The following is an 11,068-nucleotide window of genomic DNA, read 5'->3' as shown; positions in this document are numbered from 1 at the left end:
GTAGCAGCTACTAAAACACTCACAAGTGGCTGCTGTTGGCAACCAGCATGTACTGCTGAATTTAATGTTTAGGGCCTGAGCACACTAATGCGCCTGTCCAGCAACACATCCATGTTACAGATTGATACTCCTTGCTGAAAAGCATTATCCATGGGCTCAAGCCCTTAGCGTGCAGTTCAGCCTCCAATCTTCTGCAGAACCGGGTGAGGTTACCCTGAATTCACTGCCGTCAGCTTCCCGTGTGAAAGATGCATTAAGCTAGCCATAGCTTGCCTTAAAGGATGGTGTCTATGGTGGGGCTCAGTGTCCTGGTGAAGCACCCCATGTGTGGGGGCGAAAAGGCTGTTGACCTCTGAACTTGCTGTAACCCTTGCAGAAGCAGAAGCCATGGTGATTGGCTCCTGATCACGTGATCACTGCAACCGTGATTGTGATCACTGAAGCAGCAGCGGAAGAAAGGACGGGGACTCTCCTCTCCTGACGTTCCTGCGTCGATCGCTCTGTCCGGCATCCAGCCTTGCACTGCCTGTAGTGTTGGGTCCCAGCTTTCAGATGTCATCAAGTCGGGACCTGGAACTTAGCAGCAGTGTGAGGCTGGATGCCAGGCAAGGAGATCTGCTCGTCGCTGGAGCTGGGGAGGTAATGCCCGCTGCCTATACTGGGGATACCTACCTATACTGGGGACACCCATGCCTACCTATACTGGGGATACCTATGCCTGGCTATCTAAACTGGGGACCAATACATTTTTAAAACTGCTCTGGTCCTTAAGGGCTCATTTCCATATAGTGCGCTTATGGAAACTCGATCACAGGGACAGCAGACAGGGCATAATCTGCTGTTTCCATGTACGGCAATTTACTGCTGAATCGCTGTGCATGGTTTGCTGCATTTCAGGGCACTTCAACCTGTGATCCCATTCAGTATAATGAATAGGATTGCGAACCCCGCCCCCAGTGGAAAGTGATGTTGGGGCTCTGCACTGCATGGAAACGACCCCTTAGGGGGGTGTAGATGCTGGTCCTCAAGTGGGTAAGCTAGCCATACATTCATAGCTTGCCATCTAATGTGGCAAAACAATCCATCCCTCTCCAATAGAAACCTGATCAGAGAGGGTTTGATTCCTGCTACACACAGCACATGGATTTTTGATAGATTCCAGCAGAAATGTATTGTAAATTGAAGGGAACTGTAGTGTTGCACTGTTTGATGTAGAGCAGCGGTATAGGCCATTGATCGACCACTGCTCCAGCAACTGATCTGCGGAGATTTTCCTTCCTGTCCGATCGATCGTTTTCATAGATATTAAGTATACATCTATCAACATTTTATTTATCAGACATGTTGGGGCAATAGATTTCTGGCAGATTCGATCAGAGTGATCAATTGTTATGACAATCGAATTGGAAAATCTGAGTGTACATGGCAACGCTAGAAATCTGCTGCATTTAACATTTCTCGGATGTAGATGCTGAGAAAACACTGACTAATAATGCCCGGTCCACACCATGCAATTTCCCATCAGATAGATGGGTCGATAGAGAATTTCCGACAGATCTGATCGGATTTCCGATAGTTTTTCTGATCACTTCTATGCAAATTGATCAGAAAAACGATTGGAAATCAGATCGGACCTCTCGGAAATTATCTATTCGATCCATTTATCTGATGGGAAATTGCATGGTGTGTACCAGGCTTAAAGTGGACCCAAATTAAAAATACAAGATTTCATAAGTAAAATCTATTTTCTAAATTATAATAATTAGTAGCCTTTTTTCAGCTCCATGATGACAAATATAAAATATTTTACATTTATTGGAGGAACACCTCCCTTCCTTTCATAAAAATGTACAGTTGTAAAAATGTGCCCTCAAGGTGTTTAAAATTGCTTAGCAGCCTCAGGTCCCTGCGTTGCTAGGCAACCTTCCACTCCTCAGGCACTGCTCTGTCTCTTCACAGACTGAGTGGAAGTGAATGTACTTCCTGTGATGTGGCAGATGCCATCTCATGGCATTCTAGCATGCTTTGATAATCTGAGCTTCTCTGCAGGGCTAATGCTGCAATTCTGCTTAGAAGAGACATAGCATTTGAAAATGACACTTTTAAGTTTGCAACATTATAAAGGCTTCTGTTTATGCTCTTGTGTTTAATGGCCTGTAAAGATGCACATAATACAATGTAGCTTATAAATAGGCCCTGAAATAGATCTTTGTAGCTTTATCAGCCATTTAATACATTATGCCTGGACTTAAAGGGATACTGTATGGGGGTCGGGGGAAAATGAGCTGAACTTACCCAGGGCTTCTAATGGTCCCTCGCAGACATCCTGTGTTGGCGCAGCCACTCACCGTTGCTCCGGCCCCGCCTCCAGTTCACTTCTGGAATTTCTGACTTTAAAGTCAGAAAACCACTGCGCCTGCGTTACCGTGTCCTCGCTCCCGCTGATGTCACCAGGAGTGTACTGCGCAGACACAAACCATACTGGGCCTGCGCTGTGCGCTCTTGATGACATCAGCGGGATCGAGGACACGGCAACGCAGGCGCAGTGGTTTTCTGACTTTAAAGTCTGAAATTCCAGAAGTGAACTGGAGGCGGGGCCGGAGCATTGGGGAGTGGCTGCGCGGGCACAGGATGTCTACGGGGGACCATTAGAAGCCCCGGGTAAGTTCAGCTCATTTTCCCCCGACCCCCCCCCCCCCACAGTATCCCTTTAAAGGGATACTGTAGGGGGGTCGGGGGAAAATGAGCTGAACTTACCCGGGGCTTCTAATGGTCCCCCGCAGACATCCTGTGCCCGCGCAGCCGCTCACCGATGCTCCGGCCCCGCCTCCGGTTGACTTCTGGATTTTCTGACTTTAAAGTCAGAAAACCACTGCGCCTGCGTTGCCGTGTCCTCGATCCTGCTGATGTCATCGAGCGCACAGCGCAGGCCCAGTATGGTCTGTGTCTGCGCAGTACACTCCTGGTGACATCAGCGGGAGCGAGGACACGGCAACGCAGGCGCAGTGGTTTTCTGACTTTAAAGTCAGAAATTCCAGAAGTGAACCGGAGGCGGGGCTGGAGCATTGGGGAGTGGCTGCGCCAACACAGGATGTCTGCGGGGGACCATTAGAAGCCCCGGGTAAGTTCAGCTCATTTTCCCCCGACCCCCCCCCCCCCCCCCCCCCCCTACAGTATCCCTTTAATGAGAAATGCCAATTTTTTCAGATATTACTCTTCTATGCAGATCTGCAACATAAGCACAGTAGAGGCACACAGATTATTCCATCTTCAGCAGCAGTAATTGTAGGATTGCTGGCATCTGCCGGGATTGCAGGAATCATATGAAAGTGTGCATTCATGGGGAACCTGAAACCTCAACTGTGAGAAATATATTACCTCATAAAAATGTAGCTTTACTGGTATGCTATAGTCTCATCTTGAATTTTTTCCTGAGGAAGATGGCCGTCAAAGGCGTTCGAAACATGTTGATCTAAAAGGGGCGCCCCTGTGGTATATAAGTTGTATGCCACTAATCTGACGTAGCCTGTAACTGCTATTTCTGCAGATCAAACCAGTGCGGGAAGCAGCGGGTGGCACGCAGAAGCATACAGTGTGTGGAACGCAACATTACCCAGGAGACGTCCGGAGGAAGTGACATCACATCCGATTGAGCAGCGGAGCCGGGAGCTGCGCTCCACTCTGGTACGCAGAGTGGGGCTAGTGGGACACGGCGTCTCTGGAGGAAGACGAAGGAGACTGCCAGACTGAAAGAACTAAGAGTGTGGTACAAGGAAGGGTCACCAGCCGGGACCCCACAGGATATACCTACTGTGGAGATTGTGAGTGTCAATTTATTTACAAGGGTAAAGAACTGCATGTAGAGCGGGGCGGCAGCATGGAGGAGTCTGTGAGAGAGACTCAGCCCTGATCTCTGCGCACATCTAATGTATGACCCCGAGCTTATGAAACAGGGAGAAGTGGATTTTTAAAGAGAAAATGTTTTAAATATAATTTCTAACGGTTACAAGGTTTTTTCATGTGAGATACTGCAATAGGATAACCGCTTATTTGAGACTTCTAAATAGAATTTTAAAGGGGAATCAGATGACCCTGTATGAAAGTGAAAGAGTTTGTGTATTAATAGAGTGTGGATATGTGTGTAGGTTATTTTGCATAGACTCTAAGGGAATTGAGTTGCACTACGATGGATGCAGAATAAAAAATCTTTTTATATTGAATACAATTTTATGGTATAGATTATTCCAGCGCCACTCTTTATTATTATATAGATATTCATCTTGAATATCTGATTCTGTGATTAAAGAACACCACACAACTTAAGCAAAATAAGTATAATTTACTTCTATTGGCTGCTTGCAATTCTGATTTTTTTCTGGGTTTGTTTGCATTGCATTAGAAAAAGCTGCCTGCGCTCAGCTTTTTTACCATGTGTTCCAAGCATTTTGAGCTGAAATATGTTTGCTGTGGTGAAAACTCACGCAAATGCATTTCCGAAGTGGAAAATCCCATGCAAAAACACCACACGGAAATGTGAAGGCAGTGAAATGCAACTTCAGCAAATGCTCTGCTCATGTGTGCACCCAAACTAAAGATCCCTGCTCCAATGTCCCTTAGAGGTTGCACACCCTTTTGGCTTGGATTACCTGCAACAGTTTTTCAGCATAATTTAGGGCCCTTTCAGAGGTGTTCCCCAACTTGTGGTTAGTGACTGGACATTCGGTATGAGCCTCTGGCAGCCTCTTGAGAATCTCCACAAACAATGGGTGGTATCATGAATTTTCGTCAAAGCAGTTTCGCAAATTACATTGAAGTCAATGGCTCCAAATTTAGCAGTTAATGGTAAATCCGCCATACATGTGAACACCAAATGTGCTAAGTATGTTCTACAAAAAAAGTTTGTTAAGCAAAAACAGCCCAATTTCACCTTAAGTTCAAACTTTAAAAATGTGCCTGCTCTTCCATACTGGACATGCCTGAAAATCTATGGTATCCATGGTGATTGGAAATGATTGATCTGCCGCAGAATTGTTCTGTTAATGAGTACTTTTAGAGCAACTTTTTGTATGACCATCATGTTTACCGGTATGAAAAATCAATTTGGTTTGTCTTAGTTGCGAATGTATAGTGATCTGTATACATTTAGCATTATTTCACACAGAGGGGTTGAGATAAAGTGGCAATAACAACACTTCAGATACTGTATCTCCCCTCTATGGCACAAAACGGCTCTCAGCAAAAGGAAACTTCAACATGTTTATAAAAGGTCAGAATTTCCTTTGCAACAAATAACACATTGCTACAGTATGAAGTGTTTCTGAAAGCCATTGTTAGTGTGTTCCATTGGATCAGTTTCCACTCTGTTGTTAGCTGTCTCACGATGTGTCTAAACATTACCATGATGACAATATAGTACCCTCTCATTCTACAAACTAGCGATTGGTGGCTGAGCATCTGCCAGTTTGTTCAGAGGTCCGCCTCTTTGGTGGTTGAGACTCGTGCATGGCACCAAGCTAAACCTCCCACGCTAGGTATTTATTTGGAACAGAGGCGCCAGCAGGATAAAAATTAATAAAACATTTTAAAAATTGCTTGGAGGAAGTGGTGGGCTTGCCTCCGAAAGCAGACACAAAATTCTGTCTTCATATAAATCAATACATTTATTATACGGTACCGCAAAAAACAGTGCAACGCGTTTCGCAGGTCAAACCCGCTTCATCAGGCAAACAAAATGAGGACAACAGGATCTCTGCAGTATTGAGTTTAGCGCCTCAGTTAAACGCAATACTGCAGAGATCCTGTTGTCCCCATTTTGTTTGCCTGATGAAGCGGGTTTGACCTGCGAAACGCGTTGCACTGTTTTCTGGGGTACCGTATAATAAATGTATTGATTTATATGAAGACAGAATTTTGTGTCTGCTTTCGGAGGCAAGCCCACCACTTCCTCCAAGCAATTTTTGTAAAATTTGTATTAATTTTTATCCTGCTGGCACCTCTGTTCCATATAAATACACTGTGTCCACTTCTGGTGGAGGGGAGTGCTACCCCCTTTCTTTTTTACTACAGAGAGCGACTTGAGTAAGGACAGGTCTAATCTCCTCACCTGCCTGTACAGTGGTTGCCTAAGTGGTAACCCATGTTTGGGAGTATAAACTTTCTCACTAAAACTACTTACCTATTGTCTTAATATATGAAAGGTTGTAATAATGTGCTGCTTAAATCACCCCGATATTAAAATATATACAGCACATCACAATTTCTTAAAAATGACATCATTGCTTCAGCAGCACATTCCTCCAGACAGTGCTTTACAGATACATTAATAATTAACACTCTAGAAGTTCCAGGCACCTGAATACAAAACCTGTATTTCAATACCCAGTTGGTATATTACCATACAAGCCACTGTGACAGAGATCTGAAGACTCAGACCTATTCATGCATTGTTGTTAAAAAACCTGGTCTATTGAGAAATTAACACATGTAACAAAGTCTACCTCTGCCAGTTGTTTACAGAATAACAAATCCTATTGTCTCTGCTGTCTGTACCATGTCTATGCTATTGTTTCAAATATTTTCTATGTGCACTCCGGTCTAATCTGGTTTTTTCCCTAACATCAGGGTGTATATAAGATTGACCTGTAAATAAAGATTTCAGATGCTGTTCCACCAATTTAAGTGTTTGTGGTTCTGTATCTCCCAGCTGGAAGAGAGGGTATTCACTTGGATTGGGGGAGAACTTTAACCTGGGTTGCAGATTATTCTGCTAAGTCATCTTGTAGCTGCCTCCGCTGAAATTGAGCTAACAGTTTGGTGTCGAGAAGTTGGATCCGCCATATACAGTATCGGGTGAGTAATTCTATTTTTTGATTACCACCCTATACTGTCAGAGCGGATTAATAGAACCCGGAGGGAAAGTGCTTCTGTAGCGCCTCTCCCAGGAATCTGATATTCCTAAAGTAAATAGCGGGTCTGATGCCCCAATTAAGAAAGCAGTACTGTGTGTCTAAGTGAATATTCTCTCTAAACCTTGTATATTGTTGTATAGTCGCTTAAGTGAATTTTAGTTATATAAGATTGCATGTTACTGTATAGATTTGTGTAGATTGTATGTGAGGTTAAGCTGAGATTGAAGGTATAAACTTGTCCACAGAGGATAGTTAAAATTCAAACCATAAATCGGGTGTATTTAAACCTGATTAGAAACTATAGAAGAATCACATAAGCTGGAGACCAGGTTTGCCAGTAAAGTCTAATACTGACGTCACCATCCCTAGATAAACCTTCAAACTCAGCTAATCTCACTCTATTTTTTTTTAGCTTGGCATAATGGGAAAGTCTCAAGGTAAGGGGACTCCCACGGGTTATTTTTGATTTATGATGTATCATATTCTGTGATGCTGTTTAATGCGGATATATAGATTTGTAAGTTTTAGAAAGAATCATGTTCCACAATTTGCTTTGAATCTTATTTCTGACTAACTCTATTTAGGAGTTTCATTTTTTTTTCTCGGAGACACTCAGCAGTTGCAGGTGTCTCTCTGGACCAGGACATTTTGAATGGGCATTGCGGCCGCAGGATAACTTTTTTTATCAGTCCCTCCAAAATGTTCTGGCCTGGCTACTAGATGTTTCTGAGCCTTTTCTTCTAATTACTATAAATGTGTTTGTCTATCTCCTCTCACTGTAGTTTCTGTGGAACTGTGATTTAAATTGCTTGTGTATGACTGGTTGCACTTTTTCAGCTAGGTTGTACTTTAAATATGCATCTCTGGACATCTGCTCAGAGTTGTTGCAGGTTTCTACCCCTTCCCTCAATGTATTAGGAGAGACTTGTGTTAATGCTTTTGTTTTTTCTCTTTCCTCTTCCCTGAAAAGACTGGGGGCAATGAGGAGAGTGTCAGGAAACAGAAACAAAAGAAGATCCCAGCTATATGTTGTTTGTCTGTTTGTGTATGTGTCTGTGCACAGAGAGTATCCAAATATTTTTTTTAGAGTTAGGAATAAACCTCTTAATTTAATTGATCGTTTTTTTCTACAGTCAGAAAAGTCAAAAGCTAAATTATTGTTGGAGTCTAAGGTATGCGGACTGTGGTTATGTAAATGTGCATGTGTTGTCTTTCTTTGTCTACTATAGGAGAGGGTTTGTAAATTGTCTTGAGGCAAGGCAGGTGAGATTGAATGTGTAATTGGTTTTCACCTCATATAATGAATGACCCATGCACAAAGTTGCTGGCCATTGTGATGTTTTGAATTTAGTGTTTTGCATAGGAAACAATTTATTTCGGGTGAACCAGATGTAACATGTCTTAAAATTTGTAATTTAAAGTTGGTTATAAAAAATTAACATACGGAAAGGCATGTTCCATCTGAAGTTTTTTGTTTTTTTATGTGGGTTTTTTTTTTTCTGTCAGGTATTTTTGCATATACCTGAGAATTCAAAGCACACAACAGTTTTGCTGTCAATGGGTGAATTAGGTTTGTAAATCTTCCAGTAGGAATTAAGTTGCTGTGAATGAAATGTAATCATTTTAACTTGAGCTTGCACTCATGCCGATATGAATGTAATGTAGAGATTGTGTCCAAAATCATCTTGCTCAAATTACTAGAAGTTATGCTCATGCCAGGTTTTCTGTTCATATTGCCAAGAATAATGCAAACAATTGTGTGAATGTTTGGGTACGTGTATAATATTAATGGTGATGAGTCCCTTAAGCAAAGTGACATACTTATATTTTTTCACTTGTAATTGTGTAAAATTCTAACAAATGCTTTTACAGCAATTTCTTTGTTGGTTTCTGGTCTGTCTCTGGTTACAATCTGAGGGGTGTGGGAAACAAACCCTGGTGTTGTGCATTTGGGGAGGGTTTTGAACAGCAGACGTTGACCCCCTGTACCACCTACTGTGCACGGGGTGAGATGGGGGGCCAACTAAACCTGCAAGTGGCTGAATCACACAGCCTCATAACCGGGCCCACATCAGTGTTCTAACATGCCTGGAGAGGGTGGAGACAAATATGTCATGTAAAATACTTATTGGTTGATTTGATTGTAATTGTCTCCATATGTCTGTTTGTATTGATACTGTGCTGTATAAAGCAAGGTCAGAGAAATGTGTTTAAGTGTCAGAACTCTATAGTACTAGGATTTACAGACAGTATGATGTTAGTAAAAGAAATTTGAATAGAGAGAGTAACCTTTGTCAAAAATATTGTTACATAGCTACGCATGTGGTAAATAGGTTGCACACACCCACTAAGCTGTTTAACTTCTTATTACCATTGAGGACCTCTACATAACTGCTTTGATTGAGACTGAGCTATCAATTACTTGGCTCATGCAGTTTGACAAACCTTGAACTCTTGTCTGATTCATCTTTACTAATTTGCCTGCACAAGTGTTCTTTATTACCTGTTCACTTGGAGACCTGCCTGTGATATCACCTGATTATGGAATACTTTGGAGATCATCTGATATGATTCTCCTGCACTGATGCAGCCCTAGAAGGATGACCCTCTGCTGTAAGGATGAGCCCTTCCTGCACCTGCCCTCCTCCTGTGTTGGTGATGGCTGCTTCAAGCCTTTCTTTTGTGTCATCCTTTGGGAAGAACTCCGCCTCTGCTGTTGCAACTGTGAGGTTTCTCAACTGGGATGAGAAGTTGAGTCTGCCCTTCCCTGCCTTCTACAACCTGGCTGCAATTGCTACATCCTTGTTATAAATCTGTTTCCATTTCTTTTATGGGTGCCCAATGCCATACAATGAAACTGCTAACAAAAAGGCACTGGGTGTAGCCACGGTGATTACACGGCCAGCTCTCAGCCGCCACTGTCTGTTTGCCCCGAGACAGTGAGAGCTTGGCAGAAAAACATCTGCATTCATCATGAGGGCTTGTGGTGATGAATTCACCGTCCTCCTTCACCCTTCAAATGAACAATATTCTACTCTGCAATAATGAACTGACATTTCCTGGACCCACTCGAGGATCATTTTTTTTTCCAAAATGCATTAAGGAGTTCTAACCTTATGGGTGAGGTGTGGCTTTAGGCAACCTGTTACAGTTTACCACATTCAGTTTTCCATTAAGTTATGCAGGGCTAGATTAGGATGATATACTAGCAAAGCTAACTACTGTTAATTCATCGTGTAGTTGTGTAACCCTTTAAACTGTATATTGTATTTGTGTACCAATGACAACACTAACTCATTGATCTCTAACATACATAGAGCTGTGCATAGTATCTAAGTGATCCCGCCCTTTCCTTTAGAAAAGGTTGGGATCAAAGGTTGGGTTGAAAGGTTGTAATAATGTGCTGCTTAAATCACCCCGATATTAAAATATATACAGCACATCACAATTTCTTAAAAATGACATCATTGCTTCAGCAGCACATTCCTCCAGACAGTGCTTTACAGATACATTAATAATTAACACTCTAGAAGTTCCAGGCACCTGAATACAAAACCTGTATTTCAATACCCAGTTGGTATATTACCATACAAGCCACTGTGACAGAGATCTGAAGACTCAGACCTATTCATGCATTGTTGTTAAAAAACCTGGTCTATTGAGAAATTAACACATGTAACAAAGTCTACCTCTGCCAGTTGTTTACAGAATAACAAATCCTATTGTCTCTGCTGTCTGTACCATGTCTATGCTATTGTTTCAAATATTTTCTATGTGCACTCCGGTCTAATCTGGTTTTTTCCCTAACATCAGGGTGTATATAAGATTGACCTGTAAATAAAGATTTCAGATGCTGTTCCACCAATTTAAGTGTTTGTGGTTCTGTATCTCCCAGCTGGAAGAGAGGGTATTCACTTGGATTGGGGGAGAACTTTAACCTGGGTTGCAGATTATTCTGCTAAGTCATCTTGTAGCTGCCTCCGCTGAAATTGAGCTAACAATATACTAGACTATATTGGGCTCTCGGTTCTCCTCCTTATACTCCCATGCTAGGTGCCTGAGAAGAATAGACTTTGCCATGTTGAATGCAGGGAGTAGAGGTGGTCAATGAGTGCTTACATGTAGAATTAGTGGTACAGTAATTATATGCATCTTAGAAC

This window comes from Hyperolius riggenbachi, chromosome 4, assembly GCF_040937935.1.
Source record: "Hyperolius riggenbachi isolate aHypRig1 chromosome 4, aHypRig1.pri, whole genome shotgun sequence".
In the NCBI taxonomy this organism is placed as follows: Eukaryota; Metazoa; Chordata; class Amphibia; order Anura; family Hyperoliidae; genus Hyperolius; species Hyperolius riggenbachi.
Note: the sequence above shows the minus strand (reverse complement) of the source record.